At 38.5% G+C, this 23782-nt stretch overlaps 1 protein-coding gene and 1 non-coding gene across 3 annotated transcripts in view; one reads left to right on the forward strand and one right to left on the reverse strand.

The window, feature by feature from the left end:
* Positions 1-23782, reverse strand: part of PTPRG (protein tyrosine phosphatase receptor type G) — a 721348-nt gene that overhangs the window by 335088 nt on the left and 362478 nt on the right. The gene's annotated exons all lie outside the window — the stretch shown is intronic.
* Positions 4395-4502, forward strand: LOC150004764 (U6 spliceosomal RNA). The gene has a single exon (XR_016512498.1). It is a non-coding gene; the product is annotated as a U6 spliceosomal RNA (small nuclear RNA).

Raw genomic sequence — 23782 nt, forward strand, 5'->3', positions numbered from 1 at the left:
TGGAGCTGATTTGGGGATTACATAAAGAAGACACTAATCCCCAACTGCGCCTTAAGGACATTCCAGCATAATAAGTTTTTAATTTTATGCCACCTGAATATTCAGTAACTAAATCGTAAGTCCAGTACTCTAAGTAAACAATTTAAAATTTGATACAGGACATGAAACAATCAAAATGATAAAAAGAATGAGTGAATGAGTCAATCAATCACAAAACGGTGGCTAGACAGAGGAAAGCACATTTCAATAGTAATGTTTAATAACTTTACCACCTGCACAAACCACTCCATGTCTCTGTGCTTCCCTTCTCTCCCCTGTGGGACAGGAAAAGTAACCATGCTGACCGCTGGGCCTACACTCATGGTCCCTGCCAGTTTTAATTCTACATTTAGACTTCTCAGGGCAGTGCCTGGGTACACATCACATGCTCAATAAAAGGTAGCCATGTTAAACTTTATGAATTTAGCAAAATTATTTGAAGAGAAGAAACAAGTGTATGTTTATAGCATGGGACCAAGGTACCCCAGAGAAATCTGTAGATGAACTCTTTGTTGCTCAGATGAGTTTGTGCAAACTTCCAGATGTGTCTCAATTTAACATTTGCCTTCAAGGATTTTCAATACCAGCTGGACCAAATGCCTCCACAGATATCTGTCAAAGTATACAAAAGTTCCTAGTAGATTAAGATGTTCATAATTTGTTGACTAAGACTGTGTACCTTAAAACATGTACTGATATTCTGTTTGATAGTCACACACTCAGGTCTGCCACTCTGCTGCCCAGAGCAGGCACACTTCTCAGAACAGCCAGGTGAAGAGAAGAGGAACAACCATTCTGTGGAGGTCTCCATGATACACATTGTGACTTAAATACAATTCATGTCTTTCTCAGCAAAATGCAGTCTGTAGAAGAGATCTCAGGGAGAACTTTACACAATGCTACCATTAACACCACAGGGAACTTCAGTAAAGGGAGAGGGAGCCAGCTGGCCAAAGATGCCATCTGATTCACTAGCTGAAATCATACGGATACATGCTAGATGACATAAGTACATTTTTTTAAAAAACAGAGCCAGTCTATTGCCAGTAATAGTACATTTCAGAGGAAAAGATTGTAGATTAAAATTTTAAAAAATTGATTCAAGATTATACACAGGAAAGGCAAAGCCTGACAACTGTCCCGGCCATTCCCTGATGAATTCAAAGGGCTTGAAATCACAGACAATTTGATTACAGTTTAGCAGGAGGCTGCCTGGCCCTTTGGAAAACGGAGACTCAGTCTGTCACAACGTCAAACTGAGAGGAACTTAAATGTGCCTAAATGTAGTCTCCAGACTCACTGCAGCCAGGCAACTGTGAGCTCTGAGAATGGAGCTGGAGGAAACGGTGATGATGGCAGAAGCCCTGTAGTCATCTGACATACAATGTCACCCGACACCAGGAAAATCACTCCTGACAATCCTAATTATACATCCTCATTACAGGGACATTAATATATGAAAGCGGCACATCATAAAACTCAGCAGCTTTTAACCCTGGGTAACTGTGTTCCCCAGTAGACATATGCACAAGGTCTACAAAGATTGTCACAACTGGGAGTGTCCTCGCACCTCGTGGGCAGAGGAACAGGATGGCATTAAACCTCCTACCGTGCACAGAACAGCCGCATAGGTATCAACAGTGATGAGACTGAGAAACCCTGTTATTACTGATGAAATGTGGGTATTTTGTTTGCTGCTGTATCAGAGGCATATAGTACTTTCTTAATGTATATCAAATTTTAAAAGTGAAATTACTTTTAGTGTAAGTAACCTAAAGGAGAGAGACAGCCCCATAATTGAAAACTCTTGTTTCTGGTTTGCTCTATTCCTCAGACCTCAACAGGGGAGGATCTCCACCCCATCAAGTAAACATGAGCCATGCAATCCCCTGACAGCATAACTCCTCTCATGTCATTCATGCTTTATTTCAAGGGCCCCACACTAAGTGACTGACATGAACAATTTGAAGTATCCCATGCAGAGAATAAAATATTTTAGGGCATAATAATTGACAGTGGCAAATCGATGATATAATGAAATCTATTCTTCCTTAAAAATGTATTAATTGCCATGTTCTTCATAACTGCACAGGCATGGTAACCCTACTAGGTAAGAACTATTATATGTATTTTATTACCATTAATAGATTAGCGTTTTCAGAGAAAACTCATAACAATAAAATGATACACCCCAAATCCCAAACTAGACTGTGGTTGGCCAAAATTCCCAAAAATCTGGTCCCTAAGTCTACTCTCTTCATACTACAAATAATCATTTTTAATGTGTCTGCTTTTTACATGAGGATATTTCTGTATCTGGTGCCTAAACATCAGGGATGAAACTTGTAATGTGAAACACAATGATTTATGCACAAGTCACTTGAACTTTGCAATGACCCATTGGCATAACTATAACATTTGATGTAGCAAAGCAAAGTTAACCTTCTGCATCTGGAAAACAGCCCCATGACAAAAATCTATGTACACTGCTCCCCACGTCCTAGTTATGAATACTACCTTTCTTACTACTGGTAAACAATATTCTACAAGTCTGGTGCCTACCTGAAGAAGAGTTCACTCTTTAGTTCTTATCATAATTTATGTTTGGAAAAAAATCTTTCTCTATAGTTTTTTTGTTTGTTTTATTACATTTTCAATATATAGGGACCAAAAGATATTTAATGGAGATGTAATATTTTCTTGATTACTTTAAACATTTAAATGAAAAGTGACCATAGCTTTCTTTCAAGATTTGGGGCAGAGTTTCTATGGTGTAACAGAAATAAAAAGAATCAAGAATTGCCCATGTCTGGGTGAAATGCCTCGCTCCTCTAGTTAACATAACAGCAGTGCAACTGAGGCTAATTCACAAACCTCTCTGAGCCTCAATATCTTCATCTCTTAAAAAAACAGAAAAAAATGATAATAATCATTACCTATCTCAAAGAAAGGTTGGGAGAAAAAATGAAATATATTAATGAAGCTATCACAATACCTAGCATAAGGTGGACAATATATATTTGTTGAGTCTGACTGGACTTCTACTAATGAAATCCACAAACTCAAAATGACCAAAGAGGCCAGGCAGTAATAGGGTCAAGAAAATACCAAATGATCTTGGTCTAATGTTTGTGTTCCCTTATTTAACAGTTACATAAACAGAACAGGTGTTTCACTTGTTAGTTCTGCTGTTTGGAAAGCAACAGCAAATGTGTGGTGACAAACAGCAATTAACATTTGGTCTCTGAGTCATAAGGCAGTAGGGACAGGAGCAGTTACCTGGCTAACGAGAGAGCACACGGCCACATGAAGGGAACAGCACCAACTTGGCTCTGGCTAATTTTGATACTAAGTGTTCTAATTCTTTTCAGAAAAAAAAAAGTTTTTACATGTTAGGTGTCACATCAAACATTTCTTTAAAAATAAAATGTAAACCAACAAAATGTAGCAAAACTGGTTAAGACCATGTAAAGCCAAGGTTGTCAATTTTAAAACTGCTCTAAAAAAAACAAAAACAAAAACAAAAACAATGAGGTAGAGTGCATTGAATTAGCCAAATAGAAGATTCAGCACAAATTCGTATCTCATGACTCCCGAATCACTGGCCTCTCGCCTGATCCTTTAGTTCCAGGAGAAAGCCCTTGCAGACAGTGATGATGAGGAGAGTCACACATTTCAGGGACTGGTTAAGCCTTTTATGTGGATGCCACATATCAGGCAACAACAAGACAATGGTTTCTACAGTCATAATTCATTGTCATCTAGATCCAAGAAAGTTTGTGAGAAAGAACTTTTCCTTCCCATTTAGTACATGAAGAATGTTCACGGCCATCAATGAACTTGCCCCCAAAGAAGAGCCAACAGGTGGTGTTGGGATCAGAAGGCTGACCCGCCCAACTTCACGTACAGAATTGCTTCCACTGGACCACTCTGTCTGACCACCATAAAATAAGCACCTATTGAATCCACGGGACTGAATAAAAACCAGAATATAATCTGGTTTCTTCCCGAGCAAAAGCTATAATCCTGCTGAAAATAATCGTAAGACTTACTGAGCATATGCCAAATCAGTTGAAGAAACAATTAAAACAGAAACTAGAAACTGTAAAGCTGAGAAAAAAGCTCCCAGAAGCACTTTCACAGTCTTCTCAGTTTTGAGATGAGAGTTCTAATGTCCATCATTTTTGCAAATGTCACTCATTCATGCATAACCTTTGCAATTGGTGCCACAGCAACCTGTCACCAGATGATTATGTAGTCAGTATTTTCCTTTGAAATAACTTTTTTTTCTTTTAAAATTAAAGAAGGTGCAGAGTAAATAAGTAACACAGCGACATCAAAAACAAGTTAGTGATGTGCTCACTTCGGCAGCACGTACACCAAATATCTGAAACAATACAGAGAAAGTTAGTTTGGCCCTGTGCAAGGATGACACGCAAATTCATGAAGTGTTCCATAAAAAAAAACAGTTTGTGATGAAGACAAGACTTGAACCCAGTCCAAACTGCTTTCCATTCAATTCAGAAGGTCTCCAGCATTTCCTTTTGCTCTTTATCTACATCTACCATGGTGGACACCCATCCACTGCATTACGGCCAAAAGGCAGCCCACAAAGCTGCACATACAGTTACTTCTAGGTTCAGAAATTCTTTATGGGAGAGAAAGTCAGAGTCTTCTATTTGGCCTTCCAAAGAGATAAATATTATTTCATAAACCACATATCAATATTATTTGGACCCTTTGATGAAAGCAGGAGAATAAAGTTAAACACACCTCTCAAATTTTCACATACTATTAGTAAAAAAGCTCATGATTTCAGAAATAGAGTATAGATTACTGTATCCAAAATGTAGCACCTTAGTTTTTTTTACATGCCCACACCTCAAAAAAATTTTTATAAAATCTTAGGCAATTTCTCTTTATTTCCTCAGAATTTTGATATGACTATAGATTTAGTCATATATCTCCACACTGAGATTTCATTAAGCATTAATTTTTCTTTAGGTTCAATTACTCATGACTTCTTATGACTTCTACAGTATCTACTCAATTTTGTTATGTAAGCAACCTCTTTTTAAGCTTATTGAAGATAAGGACTGTTTGAAATCATCTTGGAGGCACATTGTGTCAAGTTATTCCACTGAGATTTGCAATCCTACTGTCAGTAAATATTGAGCTGCTTTGCATCAGTAAACATTTTATATTTTAATTTAAAAAGTTTTCTTAATTTGCACCAAAAAGTGCTCCCAAACACACTGCATATTGGACTATCAGTTTCGTCTAATCTGCACAGTATCCTAACAACTGTCAAAACCAGAACGTGGACACTGCAGCTATACCAACTTTTGGTTTTTCAAGGAGCTTCACTAGTTTCTAAGTAGGACGATGGAAAGGACATGTCTACAGTCATCTTCCGCAGGCCTCTCAAGTAGTTCTGGACCCAATGACCATGCACACTAAATGGAGAAAATATTAACCAATGCTAATACCTACTCTCATTCCAGACGATCTAGCTGTTAATTTCTTCTAGAAAAATGGACCATTATAATAATAATTGTTATTTTCCATTTTAAAACTAGTTTTGTATAAATATTTGAAATGGCCACACGCTAAATGAAAAACTGGTAACAACTTTCATTAACAGGCTCTTCTCAAATGTTATTAGGAAAATATAACTAATATAAACATAATATTCATTACAGAGTGCCAAATGCTAAATCAATTTCCCTTCTCTACTGGCATTTATAGATTCCTCAAAAACACCTAAAATAGAACTTGATTTATAATACATTTTAATTTACATAAAAATCCAGGAAAAATATATGAGGCATACCAGAAGTCTTTTTCCAAATCAGAAAATCTCTAATTTGCAAAGTAAGATGATTCAAATACTTCCTTAAAATCCATTTACAAATTTTATGGTCATACACACATACCATGTGGTTCTTCAAGCAAATCTGGAAAAATATTTAAATATAAAAAGTGAAACTGGAAAAAGGAGGAGGGAAGAAATCCAAGAGAAAGAAAATTTTTGAGGCTTTGTTAAAATGAGCTATTCAGATTTGGTTAACTACATAGAAAAAAAAAAAACTTAGAATAAAAGGAAGAGCATTTTTAAAAAGCCTTTACTAAGATGAGATAACTTCAAATGTAGTCTTAGAACAGTGGGAAATCTTAAGTCCAGACAGGGGGGAAAAAAAAAAAAAGGTGGTATTATAGTTTAAAATTTCAATAAAAACACCCAGAGCAGAATTCTATGCTAAGATAATGCATGGGAGGGGAAAGAAAAAAACCCCAAGATCAAATGCAGGATTGTTTTTCCTTTTCATTTACAGCTGAAAAGCTTCTTGGCAGTATCAGTAATATGGCAGAAAGGGTGAAAATTATGCTTGATAGATAATTTTAATACTTTACTCAAAATATTTTAATAAATATACTGGAGCTGGTGGTGGGGAGCAGCGGCAACAGTTCAATGAGCACAGCGTTCTCCTTCTGCCGTCACCTGTTGTAAATCTAAAAATGCGATCACTCTGACTGCATGTTTCTTGCCTCTCAAATAAACAAGAAGTTGTGAAAATGTTTCTAAGTTTCCATCCTCCAAGAAGAGAGCACAGAACTCATAAAGTGAGACTTCTTCAAGCTGCCTTCATCAAAGGCAAGTTAGTTTTGCCTTTTTAAGTGTTTGCTCAGAGAATAATGGACATATGATCAGCTTTAAATCTTTCATAAAGATAAGGGTTTTTCAAATAGCCTCTAAGACCTGGATCTCATAACAAATATCTAAGGATGGCCTGGCCCAGAATCTGGGTTTAGTTTACAGGGACTGGAACTCAGCAATCTTGCACCAGCTCCCTCAGGATTCAAAAGGTCAGTCAGCAACAGTGATGAGACCAGGGTAAAAAGGAAATGACTGGTTAATTTTCCATTAAAAGGAACTGGCAAGGAAGCCAAGTCTGTTGAGCAAATTCAATCCGTCTCCTTTCTGACTCTCCCAGGTTAGATCTCCTTCGAGACACAGGTCTTTCAAGGAAAAGACATTTGCAACTGAAATATTCTAAGTGCTTTCTTTTGATTCTATTTCTCAGCTAAGTGACTGGGCACTGATATACTGTCTCTAAAGAAGTTGTTTCCTATTTTAGTTCAGAACATGCTGTGGGATGTCTAAAAAGAAAGCCTTAGTCTGCCTGGCCACTGGATTTGCAAGATACTTGTGAGGTTTAACCAAGAATTTCTGATGTGTAACTCACTTTTCTGAACTTCTTCAAGGATCAAATTTGGCTTCTAAGGCAAATATCCTATTCCTTTGTATGGCTTTATTAAGGGAATGTCTTTGCAGTTGTTTCTTATAAAGAAAAACCACAAAAGGTACTTCTTCCCTATTATCACTTCTGATAATCCTCTTAACATGTCAGCTATAAATAAGACACAATTCCCACATCCAAACTTGAGGGTATAAGGTATAACGCAGAGGCCTCACCATGTTAGTAGAAGCCAAATGTGATTATGCCCATTTCGTTGCAGGCACACTAAGGAAAAGTAAAAATGCATGATTTGGGCAATGTAGATGCAATGAAAATGAAGCCATTTCACCACAAAGCTCTCTACTGGGGCCCTCGTTTCTACTGCCAGGAGATTAAGAACAGCTATTTTGACCTGTGTGCGTGTGTATATACATGCTCCTGTGTGCATGTGGATGTGGGAGGAGGGGGGCTATATCTATTTTCTGGCCTTCATTTATCATTTATTTAACACACATGTAACTATGATGCAAGCTATGGCTTGCCCTGGTAAATGCCAGGCTTCAAAGTCAGTGAATGTGCTAGACCTTATTGATTGCTCAGGATCATGAGGTCTGGAACCAGACCACCTCATACCGAGTCTCATCTTTGAATAGGAAAACTGAGAAAGTTACTTGCATCATTTAAATTTCAATTTTTTTTGAAGAGAATGAAAATGGCACATACTCCATAAGGTTATTAAATATTCTAAATGATGTGCTTAGAGTACCCTGCCCTGGTCAGAGTAAGAGTTAGGTGAGGGTGTCTAATATTAATATAATTTTAAGAAATATATAAAATAAGTATGCGTGTGTGTGTGTGTGTCTGTATAATATAATATAGTGTCTCTGTGGATTTGAGACATCTAAGTGTGTAGAAATATAACAAGGAAAAAAAAAAAAAAAGGTGAGGGCACCTGAGATTCAAGGAAGGCAAAAAGACATGATATCAGCAGCAAACCAAAAGGTTAAAATGAACACTTGCATTGGTGCTACTACACTAAGAGTGGGGCAAAGTGCAACACTGACCCAGCTATTCAATGTGTGTGGACTCTGCCCTATGTAGACAGTGTTACTTCCAGCTTCTAGAGAAGGATCAGGAAAGTTCATTATTTAATGTGTATTTCTGGTGGGGCAGCACATGGGTGGATATGTATGCATGTGCATACCTTCGCAACATTGAGCCATGCAGAAAAGAAACTGCAGTCAAAAAGTTTGGCGAAGACAGTGTGTCCATCAAAAGCTCATGAAGGAGACTCCTTTCTGTCCATCTGTTATGTGCAAAACTGAGAAGCTATGCTCCATTCTGAAGATCACACTATTAAATGAAAAATGAGCAAAGCTGGAATGTGCTTGGAAGTGAGAGACAAGTATAAGGAAGAAACTCAGCTTATGAAAATGTATAGCAGTTAAAAAAAATTGGGTGCTGGGACTAGCTGTGGAGGAGGTAGAAGGAGCTGCAGTTGACAACTGTCTTAAAAGCAATAAAGGGCACAATACTTGGGATGTGGAATAAGGGTGTTCTGTAGACCCTTGGAATAGAAAGAAGAGCAATGAGAGCAAAGTGAAAAAGATTTGCATGGAACTCAGAAATTTCCAAAGATGAAATAGGCTCCATTTTATTTATTCATTCAAGCAATGCATCAATGATGTGCGAGCTGCTGATCTGAGAACTCAAAAGGGCAAACAGGCTTCACGGCCTATGTCAACTCAACTGAAAAAAATGAGTAATAGAAACCCCAAACTTTATCTGGGCAATGGCCACCCAACTGACATTTTCTAGCTTCCCTTGCAGCTATGTCTGCATATGTGAGTTAATTCTGATCAATAGAACAAGAGTGGAATCAGCATTTACAGCTGAAAATACTTGTATTTAAAGGGAATAAAACATATCTTCATCTTCCCTTTACACCTTCCAGCTGGCCAGAGAGTATCTATAATGACAGGAACTGGGTCACCCACCTGAGATCATCAGACATGCTGTGGGTGATGAACAAGACAGAAGGAGGCTGAGTCTCTATACTGCCACCACATCAGCACTAAAATACTAGGTGCAGACTATTATATGAGAATGAAATTAAACAAATTATTTAAGCCATTATTACTTGGGCTACTATTGCAGAAGACGAACAGATTTCTAATTACATATGCCTAAAAAATATACTTTGATTTTGTGAATTGCAGGTAAGTATTAGAAAATCCAAGTCTCAAGGCATACACAAGTATATAGTACACTTTGTAGATCACTTATGAAAGTACCTCCAGGGGCATTGTGACATTCACCAGAATATGCAATGTCAGTGATTCTAATTCTAAGTCATATATAATACACACATACACACACAAACACACAGAACTTAATGTGATAGAAATGTGTTTGAGACTGATACTTTTACTCTTTAACTACTATGTATAACTTGGTACACTGAAAATCAAAACACCTCCCACTGAGAATCAAAACACCCAGTAGTATCCCTGGCCAGGTAGCTCACTCAGTTGATAAGAATGTCGCCCCAATAAGCCAAGGTTGCAGGTTTGATCTCTGGTCACGGCACATAAAAGAATCTACCAATGAATACATAAATAAGTGGAACAATAAATAAATGTCTCTCTTCTCTCTCTCTTTCTTCTCTCTTCTCTCTCTCTCTCTCTAAAATCAATTTTAAACAATTTTTTTTAAAACACCCAACAGAACAAACTAACATTCTTACTAAGTGAGGCAACTATAACTGCATCTTTCAGTCCATAAATTATTCAGGCACAAAAACACAGGTGCAGAAGTGAAGGAGTCCTGAAGCCTGATTCACATGTGGCTCACTTGCAGAGAGGAAATGTGCTTCCCCTGGGCTTGATGGCACAGATAACTAACAGGGTGAATTTCTACAGTGGAGACTATTTTCAAACTAGCTGATCAACTTATTACATGTTTGAATACAAATGCCAAATAAGGAACAGACTGGTATCAATGAGGAGACAAAAAGGGAATCTATTAGATTATCTCATCACTACTGGTGACACAGAGAGATGAAAAGCACTCCAGAAAATGCAGACAAAATATGGGACTAAAAGAGCAGCAGAAGGGGATCCGAGATGGCTGCGGTGCAGATAGACGTTACACTCACTTCTTCCCAGGATCAAACTGGAATTACAACTAAAATACACAAAAATCAACCTGAATGACCAACTGAAGAGTGTCTAAAAAATAGTCTTATAACCAAAGATTAACAGAAGAAGCCACAATGAGATTGATGATAAGAGAAAAAACACAAAAAGGGTTGGCCCCACTCCGAAGAAATTTCTAAGGGATATCTCAGCTGCAAAAGCTCCCCCTGAGAAATTGGGGTCTCACCCCCACACCAAAGTCCTCAGCTTAGAGCACCAGAGCCATGATAAGGCACACATACAACATCTTACTGTGAAAATTAGCAGGAATTCTGTCTTCTAGGAAGAGATAGAAGTCTGCTAGAGACACAGGTGCCCTCCTAAAGGGTCAGCACACAAAATCTAACTCACAACCACTTACCCTTGGCTCTGGCAAAGGGAGGGTGGAGCAGACTAGAGTTGTGTGAGGAGAGACTGGGGTCTGCAGCTGCTGAAAGAGAGCTGAAGGGACAGCTGCCAGGGTCCCTGTGCTAAGTCATTCTCCCATAATGCAGACAGCATTTTTCTTGGGTGGAGCATGCAACTTCATACAGCATCAACCTGGGGGAAAGCAACAGCCCCACATTCCTTCAAGATCTGGAACAAGACAGGAATGTCCACTTTCACTACGGTTATTCAATGTGGTACTAAAATTCCTAGCCACAGCAATCAAGCAAGAAGAAGAAATACAAAGCATCCAAATTGGAAAGGAAGAAGTAAAACTGTTATTTGTAGAAGACATGATATTTTATATAGAAAACACTAAATATTACACACACACATGCACGCACGCACACATACACACAGATCCCTACTGGAATTAATAAATAAATTTAGTAAATAGCAGGGTACAAAATAAATATCCAGAAGTCAGATGCATTTTTATAAACAAATAATGAAGTACCAGAAAGGGAATCTAAGAAAACAATGCATTTACAATTGCATTTAAAAAAAAAAAAAAATCTAGGAATAAATTTAACCAAGGAGGTAAAAAGACTATCGAGAAAATTATAAGACACTTAAGAAAGAAATTAAAGATGATACAAATAAATGAAAACATATGATGTTCATGGATAGGAAGAACTAACATCATTGAAACGTCTATACTAGCAAAAGTAATCTATAGATTCAAGGCAATTCCTATCAAAATACCAAACAAGACCAAATAATCCAAAAATTTATATAAAACCATTAATTAACCCCAAGTAACCACAACAATCTCAAGAAAGAAGAATGGAGTTTGAGGAATCATGTTACCTAATATCAAACTATTCTACAAGGCCATAATAATCAAAACAGCCTGATACTGGCATAAAATCAGATATGTAAATCAATGGAACAAAACAGAGAACTCAAAAATAAACCCACACTGATATAGACAATTAATGTTTGCCAAAACAGGCAAGAACATTTAATGGGGAAAAGAGTCTATTCAATAAATGGTATCGAGAAAACTGGACACACCCATGCAGAAAAATGAAAATAAACCACCTTCTTACACCATATAAAATAAACTCAAAATGGATAAACAACTTAAATGTAAGACTTGATTCCATTTAAGCCCTAGAAGAAAACATAGGCAGTAAAATCTTGAACATTTCTTACTAATATTTTTTTCTGATACATCTCTTAGGGCACGGGAAACAAACAAAAATAAATAAAATAAAGAAGACTATATCAAATCTGAAAGTCTCTGCACAGTAAAGAAAATCATAAACAATATGAAAGACAACCCTCTGAAAAAGAGAATATATTTGTGATGACACAAGTGGTAGAGGTTAATATCCAAAATTTATATAAACAACTCAAAACATTCAACACAAAACAAACAATCCAATTAAAAAATAGGCAAAGGACCTGAATAGATACTTGTTAAAAGAGGACATACAGATGATGACATAAATCATCAGAGAACTGCAAATTAAAACCACAATGACATATCAGCTGACAACTGTGAAATGGCTACCATCAATAAATCCACAAAGGGACTTCCAGCCAAGATGGAAGTCAAGATGAAGGCTGCATCTCCCTCCACAACTAAGAAGGAATACAACTACTTCAAAACGAGAGACAACCATAAGTTCCAGAGAACTGGGCTGCATAGCAGTCCAACAAAGATATAAAGAAGAAATACTAATCCAGACAGGTAGGAGGAGTGAAGACGGGGTGGAGAGGACGTGGTCTGGTGGCAGCAGCAGCAGCAGCGGTGGCAGCGGCAGGCCAGCGGAAAGCACAGTCAAACATTTTTTAAAAAGGACACCTGGAGAGTGCTCCCGGCACCAGACCAGATCACAAAGCTTACAGTTCCAGCTCTGGGGAATATAAAACCCCATTGCTCATAACTGTGCAAACCAGTGGGGGTTGGGGTGGAGGCAGAAACTGCCAGTGTCTCAGCACAGTCCGCTTGTTTAAAGGGGCCCCACAGTCCTACAAAGTCTGTAAACTCACCCACCCTGGGAGCGATGACCAGGGCAATAGCTAGAGAGGCACCAGTCCCATACAGAAGTGGGAGAAATGCCAGGAAAAGGGGCAAGGGCTGAGAAAGTGACATTGTTCCCTCTCAAATCCCTCCCCCAAATACAGTGCCACAAAGTGGTAAAACGTGTTGCCCTGTACTGACGAATACCTAAGGCTTTACCCCATACAACATAATAGGTACAACAGCTCTACCTAGGACATAGAGACAGACACAAGAGTCTGTGAGTCTGTCAAGAAGAGGAGACAGAGAAGTATGGCCCAAAACAGGAAACAGATCAAGGTTCCAGTGGAAGAAATAAGCGACGAGGAGATAGCCAACCTAACAGAAGAGGAGATAGTCGACCTAACAGATAAAGAGTTCAAAACACTGGTGATAAAGATGCTCACAGACTTGACAGATATGCTTAAGTATGGCAACCGCATAAGGGAAGAAGTGAAAGCTATGCTAAATGAAATGAAGGAAAATCCACACAAAACAAATGGTGAAGGGAAGGAAACCGAGGTTCAAATCAATGAATTGGAACATAAGAAAGAAAAAAACAGTCAACCAGTACAGAATGAGGAAACAAGAATTGAAAAATTGAGGAGAGGCTTAGGAACCTCTGGGGCAACTTTAAACATACCAATATACGAATCATAGGGGTGCCAGAAGGAAAAGACAAAAAGCAAGAAATGAGAAGCTTATGTGAAAAAATAATGAAGAAAAACTTCTCAAATTTGGCAAAGGAAAGAGGTATACAAGTCCAGGAAGCACAGAGAGTCCTAAAGAAGCTAGACCCAAAGAGGACCACACCAAGACACATCATAATTAAAATGCCAAAGGTGAAAGATAAAGAGAGAATCTTAAAAGCATCAACAGAAAGGCAGAGAGTTACCTACACAGGGGTGCCTATAAGACTATCAGCTGATTTCTCAAAAGAAACTTTTCAGGCTAGAAGGTACTGGCAAGAAGTATTCAATGCGATGAGAAGCAAGGACCTACGACCAAGACTACTCTACCCAGCAAAGCTATCATTTAGAATGGAAGGGCAGATAAAGTGCTTCCCAGACAAGGTAAAGCTACAGGACTTCATCATCACCAAGCCATTATTATATGAAATGTTAAAGGGACTTATTTAAGAAAAAGAAGAACAAAACTATGAACATTAAAATGACAACAAACTCACAACTATCAACAAATGAATCTAAAAAATAAAAACAAAAGCAAACTAAGCAAACAACCAGAATAGGAACAGAATCATAGGTATGGGAATCATTTGGAGGGTTATCATCTAGGAGAGGGAAGAGGGAGAAATGGGGAAATGGTGCAGGGACTATGAAGCATAATCGGTTAGTACAAAATAGACAGGTGGTAAGTTAATAATACAGGAAAGAGTGAAGCCAAAGAACTTATATGCACGACCCATGGACATGAACTAAGGGGGTGGAATTGCTGGAGGGAAGCGGGGTATTGGGAAGAGAGGAGCAAAAAGAAAAGAAATTAGGACAACTGTAACAACATAATCGATAAATTATACTTAAAAAAATAAATCCACAAACAAGTGCTGGGGCAAACACTACGTAAATCAATATGGAGTTACCCAAAAAAATTCAAAATAAAACTGCCTTCTGACCCAGTCATTCTACTTCAGGGTATAAATCCACAGAAAACCAAAATACTAATTTGAAAGAATGTATGCACATCTACATTCATGGCAGTATTATTTACAATAGTCAAGTTATGGAAGCAATCCAAGCGCCTATCAATGGAGGAGTAGAGTAAAAAGCCATGTCACATTATACAATGGAATATTGCTCAGCCATAAAAAAAAAAAAAAAAAAAAAAACCCACCACCAAATCTTATCATTTGCAACAGCATAGATGGACTTAAGAAGGTAGCATCCTCAGTGCAAAAAGCTGGTCAGAGAAAAAAAATACCACATTGTTTCACTTATATGTGGAATCTAAAGAACAATAGAGAGCAAACAAACAAAACAGAAACAAATTCATCAATACAGAGAACAGACTGATGGGTGCCAGAGTGGAGAAGGGTTGGAGAACTGGGTAAGAAAGATGAAGGGACTGAGAAGTACAGATTGATAGTTACAAAACAGTCATGGGGATGTAAAGTACAGCATAGGAAATTGTCAGTAATATTGCAGTGCCTATGGGTACTGGAAATATCAGAAGAAACACTTCACAGGGTATCTCATTTTCTGGCTACTATGCTGTACATCTGAACTGATACACAGTAACACTGAATGTAAACTGTAATTGGAAAAAAAAAATTTAATCCTCACCCTAGGATATGTTTATGGATTTTAGAGAGAAAGAACTAGGGAGTAAGAGAAATACCGATGTGAGAGAGACATCAATTGGTTGCCTCCCATACGTGCGCCACCAGGGGACTGAACCTGCTACCTAGGTGTATGCCCTGAACAGAGATAAAACCCTCAGTCTTGTGGTGTACGGGATGATGCTCCAAGTAACCAAGCTACCTGACCAGGGCTGAAAAAATTACTTTAAATTTTAATAAAAGCAGCAGAAGATGTAAGACAATCAGGCCCTGTCAATGTAAAAAGACCTTAGATAATAATTTCCAAAACTTATTGCTACCAAGTAAGCAAGAAGTGACATGATAGCAATCAATTAATAATCACTTATATTTCACCAGACACTATGAACAATGTGGACTTTGAGAATCTCCCTTTATCCTTCAAAAATCCTGAGCTGTAAAGTGTTATCATGATCATTTTACAGAGGAGAAAACTAAGGCTTACAATATATGCAAAACATATTTAATGAGTGCCTACAGAGTATCACGTGCAATTACTAACTGAAGGCGAAGAATAGGAAAAAGAAAAAATAAAGCTGATCTCTGCCTGTACAGACTAACACTGTAACTGCAGAAGGCACAAGCTTGTATCCCAGCAACACAGTGATCACCCACCAAGGTTTAAAGATTTTATTATTGTTGATTTCTTAACTTGAAATGGAAGGGAGCATGGGCTTTTCACAGACACCCTGACTTCTCCAAATGCTTGACTGCAGCTTCTTTCTGTGTGTCAGAGAGTGGCAGACATATGTAGGGAGCCTACAGGCTCAGGCACTACCAGTTCCTACTAATTTGATTGTATTTATAACCCCTGACTGGCTTCCTGCAGATATTGGCTTTTGAGGGAAATTTTTTTTCCTCAAACTATTTTGCTTGTCTAACCACAAATTCTTAGCCACATGGGTTCCCTAACTGGCGGTCCCCTTTCCAGACAGCAAACATAGCCATTCTGGACTTGAGCTTCTTTAGCTTAAAGTGGTAAGTGTGGGCTTTCACTGGTTTCTTCTAGCTCTAATCTTAGTCAGGACATGCCTCTGAGGGATTGCGTGCCTCTCAGGAGATACTGAGACAAGGAAGAGAACATGGCACAGAATCCCTGGAAATCTGCGAGGGAGTTCTGTTGTGCTGGTGGTTACACATTTTCAGATCAAAGGACATGGGTTCAAATCCTACCTCTCTGAGCCTCCACTCCCTCGGTTCTAAAATGAAATTTTAAGACAGTACAATGTTGAAAACTAGCTGTGATAAGGCAAATGAAGCCATGAAAACAGTGCCTTGCACACAGTTAGAACTCAGCAAATGATGGAATAAGATGTTTTTATATTTGACCCTTTTAAAAGCTAGTAGTGCCAAAGGCACTTGATCAGCTCATGCTGGGAAACTCACAATACATTTAAGTATTCAGATTTTCCTACATCTTTCTCCTAGCTAAGATGCCCGAAGCTACCAGAAATAATCACACAATTTGCGATCCTATGTTTATGCAACAGAAACAAAATGGAATTTTATGGTCTGCTGTTCAACACCGATGCCCACACTGCAATAATTCCATGCAGTGCTGTGTAACAAGAATGTATGCAATATCCAATCCAAAGATGCAGGCCCCAGGTCAGCAAAGCTTTACCAAACCAGCAGCTTAAGAAAGGAGGCCACCAGCCCCACATTTGTAGACGGCATCATCTTACAGGCACTTGGCAGCAGCTAGTTAATTGATCTGGAGGGTAAATCTGATCTTATTAATTTTTTTAAAGAGCAAACAGATTTTGGTGGGGAAAGTATGTTTAAAATAGCAAAACAATAAGTAAAAAAATAAAAATACAAACGAAGAATAACTGCCATATTTAGTATAAAATAAAGGTGCTGGTTGATAAGAAAAGAAGACAACACAGAAGAGTAATGTTGCCAGCGTAATCGTAAAAAATACTTTAGGCCTAAAGGTCTAACTCTGGAGCTAAGGATAGGAACAGCATGTTGTAATAAAAATGAGAGTTTGTTTCTCTATCCACCCAACAACCCTCATGGACTAAACATTGAAAAATGTTAACGTGATCATCACTCTTGAACAATCTACTGGCATTGTTTTTGTATTTCGTTTTTTTATGAAGAATACACTCTTTTTGCTTTCAAGCTACCATAAAGTAAACAGACTTGCCTCCATTGCTAGTTTGGCTTTACGCAAACCACGTAATCAGGGTGGATCACGGACTTCAATCTCATAAGCCCTGTGTTAAGGGCAATGATGAGGCAGCATGGTTAGAGGTAACTGGGATGGCAGCTGAGGAGAGGGAAGGCTTTGCTCTAAGCAATAACCCAGCTGGGGCCAGGATGTCTAATCCTTTAAATGTTAAATTCTTAATCACGTAAATTATTTGGGATACAAAATATTTCATCCATTCAACAAATACTTAGTGAGTGCTCACTCCATGCATGGTCGAGGGTAGAGCACTGGGGAGTGGGGAGGGACAAACTCTCTTCCTACAGAATTTACATTCCTGAAGGGAAAACTGTAAAAAATAATTCAAAAGCAACTAAGTCGAGAAGATAACTTGGAGTTAGCCCCCCAAAAGAATGAACCTTTAAGCAGAGACACTGAGAGTAAAAATAAGTCAGAAGCAGAGCCTCCCAGGCACAGGGAACTGAGAACAAAAAGGGGGACGAGAATACTGCAACCTGAAACAGGAAAGAGAGAGCAACAGGCAGAAAGAGACAGAGACAAAGAGAAGGAGGACATGTCACAACTCCGATCTTTAAAATATCACCAACATTCTTCAGAATGAAATTCGTTGAGACTAATTCTCTGGTGTCCTTGGGTCAAAATTTCTTTCAATGTCAACCTTGAAAGTAAAACGCCACACAAAGCACAAAAAACAAATTTTAAAAATACAAATGTTCCACATTGAAATCTTCCTAACAACATGCACATCTGAAATAATCAAGAAGACAGTCACAATCACGTTTTGTACATATGAGTATTTATAGACACAGTGTAGGTAGCTCCATCTTTATCTTTCTCTATAAATATGTATGCTGAAAATTTGTCAACCTGATCATGAAGAATTAAAAGCAATTTGTAGGACTCAAAAAAGACCATACTCTCTGTTATTCTATCATTGAGTATGTACCCAATATCCAAGTATCTAAGGCAAGGAAGTGCACTGCTAATAACTTTAAAACCTGAGAGTTCATTACTGACCATTCAATGCCTTTTACTTAGTACTAATTGGTATATATAAATCTGTATTCAGATGCTATGCACCAAAAGAAAATAAAGGTCAAGGAACTGAAGCTGAACACATAAAAACTTTAATGCAACTCAAGGTCAAAGGATTTCACTTTGCATAGAACCCACCCATAGTTCTTTCATCGCAGCCCCAGGGACAGAGCATGCAGTGATATCTGCGCTGAGTCTGAGGGTGATGCTCACATGCTGTCTGGTAAACAACCTGTGTGTCATTTTTCAAATGCATTTGTGTGAATCACAGGTCAAAACTAAAATGAGTTTAACAGTTAATTTATCACCTTTTGGGCAGTAATCCACATAGAAAAAGTCACACCCAAAGGACAATTTGGCTCAATTAAAGGGCTTTTCTCAAAGGAAGCTCACAATAAAAGCCATACGGAAGCAGAATGAGCTATTCATTATACAATTAAATGTTGAGTTCCAGTCTAGAAAAGAAACCTTAGGACCAAACATGGGATCATTTGAAAATGACTAAATTAAAAGAGAATACTGCTAAAAAAATTAATCTTCTAAAGCAATTCAGTATTTTAAAATTTAAACATAATTCTTCAATAAACGAGGACTGTATAATGTAAAATAGCTCCTCAGCCTTCATTCCCAGAGTCAGACAACCTGTAGCAAAAAACACTTAGCTTTGAAGGGTCACCTTTGTTACTTTTTAAACAGCAATACTTTTTGCACGGCATAAATGGATGGTACATTTCAGACAAGTTTTTGATAATGTCTTGAAGTTCAAATAAAATAACATTAGGTTTTGGTTATAACAGTCCATGGTTTCCCAATAGCAGCACTATTGACATTCTGGGTCAAATAAGCCATTGGCATGGGAGACCATCCTGTGCATTGTATGATGTTTAGCAGCATCCCTGGCCTCTGCACACTAGAGGCCAGCAGCAACATTTCTCCCTGTTGTGACAAGAACAGAAATCTTTAGCCCTGGCTGCTGTGGCTCAGTGGATAGAGCGTCAACCTGCGAGCCAAGTGTTGCTGGTTCGATTCCCAGTCAGGGCACATGACTAGGTTGCTGGGGGTTCAAGTGAAAGTCAACCACATAGTGATGTTTCTCTCCCTCTCTTTCTCCTTTCCCCTCTCTCTAAAAATAAAATAAACAAATAAATAAATTTATAAAAATAAAGAAAAAAAGAACAGAAATCTCCAAACAATGCCAAATTTCCAAGGAGGGGGCAGAAAATTACCTTCAGTTGAGAACCACTACACTACCAGGGACTGTCACAATATAGTTGATACCTTTGTAAAAACATCAAATCTGAAAAGAGGTAAAAATGTTTTCAACCTCATCGCCGTTTGTGTAATTTTGAAAATAAACCTAAAACTTTTAAAATAGAAAAAAAAACTAATTAGAAAACATATTAAAACCACCAGTGAGTGCCTCCATCTTCTCAAGAGTCATATTATTACAGGGGTATAAAATTTTTAGTTTTATGGGGACTTCCAAACAACATCCCATAATTTAAAAGCTCATAAATTTATTCTACGAAATATTGGTCCCATCCATGAAAAATACATGAACCCCTTCCTCACGAAGTCTGACAATTACTATGATTTTTCTTTCAGTAAATTCATGTAATTTTATTTTCCTAATAAAAAGTAGGGGATAAAAAAATAAACAGGGAGGCAAATTAACGAGTTTGATTTTAAAATGTGATGAAGTTTCATTCTATGTTCATTGTTTGCTAACCCATTCCATGTTGTTAGCAAACACATTTGAGCTAGCTCAGTGTTTCGTGAGATCTTGTGGTGGGGACACCTCAGTCAGGAGAGGCATCTAAACTGTCATACTGCCCAGGTTTCTTCAGGCAAGTTGCCAGGCTGAAGAAGAAGAAAGAACCATTAGGGACAACTTACATAGCTAGGGGTGGCCAATCTGAGGGAGCTCAATGGGCCATGCAACCCTGTGGTGTCCTCCCACTGATAAATAAAATGACTGTGTATCAGTCACTTAACCTCGTGTTTCTTATTTCTCATCGCTGAAGAAAGATGGCGGATAATCCATCATCTGGCTAATTCGTCTTCTTCCACAACTTCAGGGAAACTTTCCTTCAATTCAGATAGGTGGCCGACAAACAAAAAACACCCAAGTCACTCATGGCTTCCTGACACCCCTTTTCCCACCCCATGACCCGATGCCCCAGCCCACTTTGAGGTCAAAGATACTTCACTTTGAGAGGTGAAAACATCCAAGCTTACCAAACAAACAATTATGAAATCTTTACAGGTGGATCTTATCTCCAATTTCTACAAAATATTAAACTATCACCATTAGAAGGATAATCTGATTTATGAACTGTAGAAAGGATACAACTTTAAAGAAGGCCTCAATTTTATAAAGCAAGAAAATCCTATAGTGAGTTTTTAAACCTTACAGACAAACCACACCAAATATATCCCCAGGGTTACTTTGTCCCAGTCATGCTTAAAAGGCATCATTTTGCAGACTCAGAAGGTTTAGCAGCAAACCACAGTGAGTTCCCAAATGAAATCATGCACTTCTCAGAACCCAGCCAGCACAGCCGCAATAAATGGAACAGAGGGCTTCTGGCTGACACTCATGGCCAAGTTCATCCTGTTTCAGCGGGACAGAATATAACCATTCTCACAACAACCAAGTGGAAGACCTGCCCAGCTGGCAAGGACAGTCTTCAATAGGCCTCTCCCCATATTTAGCTCGCAAGAGCATACACGTTAATGAAATTCCAAGGGACATTTGAGAGCTCTGCCTTAGAACGTGTAGCAAGTCTTGCAAAAACAACTGCAAGCACAGACCTGTTGTCTGCGTCCAAAGATGTACCGTGAGGCCAACCACATTTCCTATTAGCCAGGCTTTTAGTTCCCAGGGTAGTCCTAAGCGTTTTGGGTAGAGTATAGCCAAAAGGAAAAAAAAAAAAAAAAATGTAATGCTTTGGAAGCAAATATGTCTACAGAAGGAAAAGATCAAATGAACAGAACAAAAAATAGAAACAGAATTCTGAAGTGGAATTTGGTTGCCTAACTGTGTAGTTTCCTGTAGTCAAAAATAGAATCCAGACACTTGACAGTCATATGCACTCTTGCAGTTGCCCATAATGAATTACGGTGAATTATGTTCAAATAAAGACAAGAAGTGCCATGTCACCTATATGCACTATGATACGAATTTTAAAAAAACGTTTACAGACTCTGCCTTTTTTCCCTAGATTTTGTTCCACCCTGTACCCGCCTCCCCCAACCTTGTAATACCATGAGTACTGCTAGGACTTGCTGGGGGGAAAGAGCAATGGGATGGGTTCTCTAAATAACTGTTGTCCACTATAAATGCTGAACACAATGAAATGAAGTTAAGATTTTAAATGTGAAATATCATTACAAAATGGGATTTATGATGGCATTATATGAATGGAAGCCAAGAAGGGACTACCAATCCACTCTTCCTCTAAGTCTCAGTTTAAACATCCCTAAAATGGCCTTCCACAACCCTGGAGACCAGCACTTCTCAAAATTTAATGTGTCTGCAAATCACCTGAGGATATGGTAAAAACTGAATGGATTTTGAGTTGGTGGTTCTGGGTAAACTGTGAGGTTGTGCAAATTTTAACAAGCTTCCAGGTGATATGATTCCACCGGTCAGAGGATCAAGCTGAGAGTAGCCAGGAGCTGTTCATATGGAAACATGTAGCCTACCTGACCAACAGCTTCCTCCTTTCATCTTGATCAAAGATCCTTGATTTCACTGAAACAGCAATGTACTCCACCTAAAGGATAACTCATGCTGGCGCAAAGCCAGTCCTGGGAATCAGAGTCCTCTCTGCTCAACACTGGCAATGGGGAAGGCAGATGATCGAACTTTGGGCCAATGATTTGTAACGGAAAGTCAGCTGGACTTCCTGTGAGGAAAAATTTGTTTTCCTTCCTTCTTTAGCTCTTGTTTTGTCTCTACCATGAAAGGCTGGGCTAACTGAGGCTCTACCAGTCATCTCAGACCACGAAGTGACAAGGAAGAGGGAGAAAGGGGACACACAGAGGACAATAGACTGAAACTAGAAAAAGAGCCAAGACCAGGGGCCAGCAAATGATGACCTACAGGCCAAACGAAGACTGCCAGCTGTTTCTGTGAAAAAATTGTTATTGGAACAGGGCCCACATCCATTTGTTTATTGACTGTAAGGGGCTGTGTCTGTGCTTTGGTTGTAAAAAGGAACATTTGCAGCAGACACCATATACTTGTTGAAGCCTAAAATATGTATCCTCTGGCCCTTTTCAGAACTTTGCTGACGCTTGGACAAGATCATTATATCACCTATCTGTATGCTATATTCTGACCTCCATTAAACCTTTGTCACAATTCAGCATCAGGAATTAGGTGCTTCTTCTGTAGCTGTCTTCCCTACTGGAAAGTAAACTTATTAGCTACCTTGCTTACTAGTATATGCCAGTTTTTAGCACAGTACCAGGCACATAGGAGAATGCTAAAAAGGTTGAAGAAATTGTAATTAAGCTTTTTATTTTTTAAATCCACTGATTCCACTGCTAGGATAATACCCAAAGAATCCTGAAACACCAATCCAAAAGAACCTATGCACACCTTTATTCATAGCAGTGCTTTTTACAACAGCCAAACACTGGAAATAACCTAAGTGCCCATCAGTGGCTGAGTGGATCAAAAAACTGTGGTACATTTACACGATGGAGTACTATGCAAGCATAAAGAAAGGAGGAGCTCCTATCTTTTGCAACAACATGGCTGGAAATGGAGAGTGTTATGCTTAGTGAAGTAAGCCAGGTGGCAAAAGAAAAATAGCATATGATCTCACCTAATACAAGAACCTAATGAACAAAACAAGCAAATGAGCAAAATAGAACCAGAGGCATGGAAACAAGGAACAGGCTGACAGTGACCAGAGGGGAGGGTGGAGCAGGAGAAGGAGAGAAGAAGAGTCTAGTCAAGGAACTAATATAAATGACCCATGGACATGAACAACTAAATGGGGATTGACTGTGGGAGTGGGGTAAGGTGGGCAGGGCAGGGGAGAGCAATGGGGGAAAGATGAGACAACTGTACTAGAACAGCAATAAAAAAAAAATGGAAAAACATATATACAAAAAAAATGTATTTTATTGATTATGGTATTACAGTTGTCCCAATTTTCCCCCCTTTGCCTCCCTCCACTTAGTAACGCCCATTCGCTCCAGCAATTGGACCATGCCACCAAGTTCAGGTCCATGGATCTTCTTCCTTTCCTAGACTATTCTTAACATTCCCCTGCCTATTCTGTACCTACCAAGTTTAACTTATTA

This window comes from Furipterus horrens, unplaced genomic scaffold (assembly GCF_987537825.1).
Source record: "Furipterus horrens unplaced genomic scaffold, mFurHor1.1.pri manual_scaffold_7, whole genome shotgun sequence".
Taxonomy (NCBI): domain Eukaryota; kingdom Metazoa; phylum Chordata; class Mammalia; order Chiroptera; family Furipteridae; genus Furipterus; species Furipterus horrens.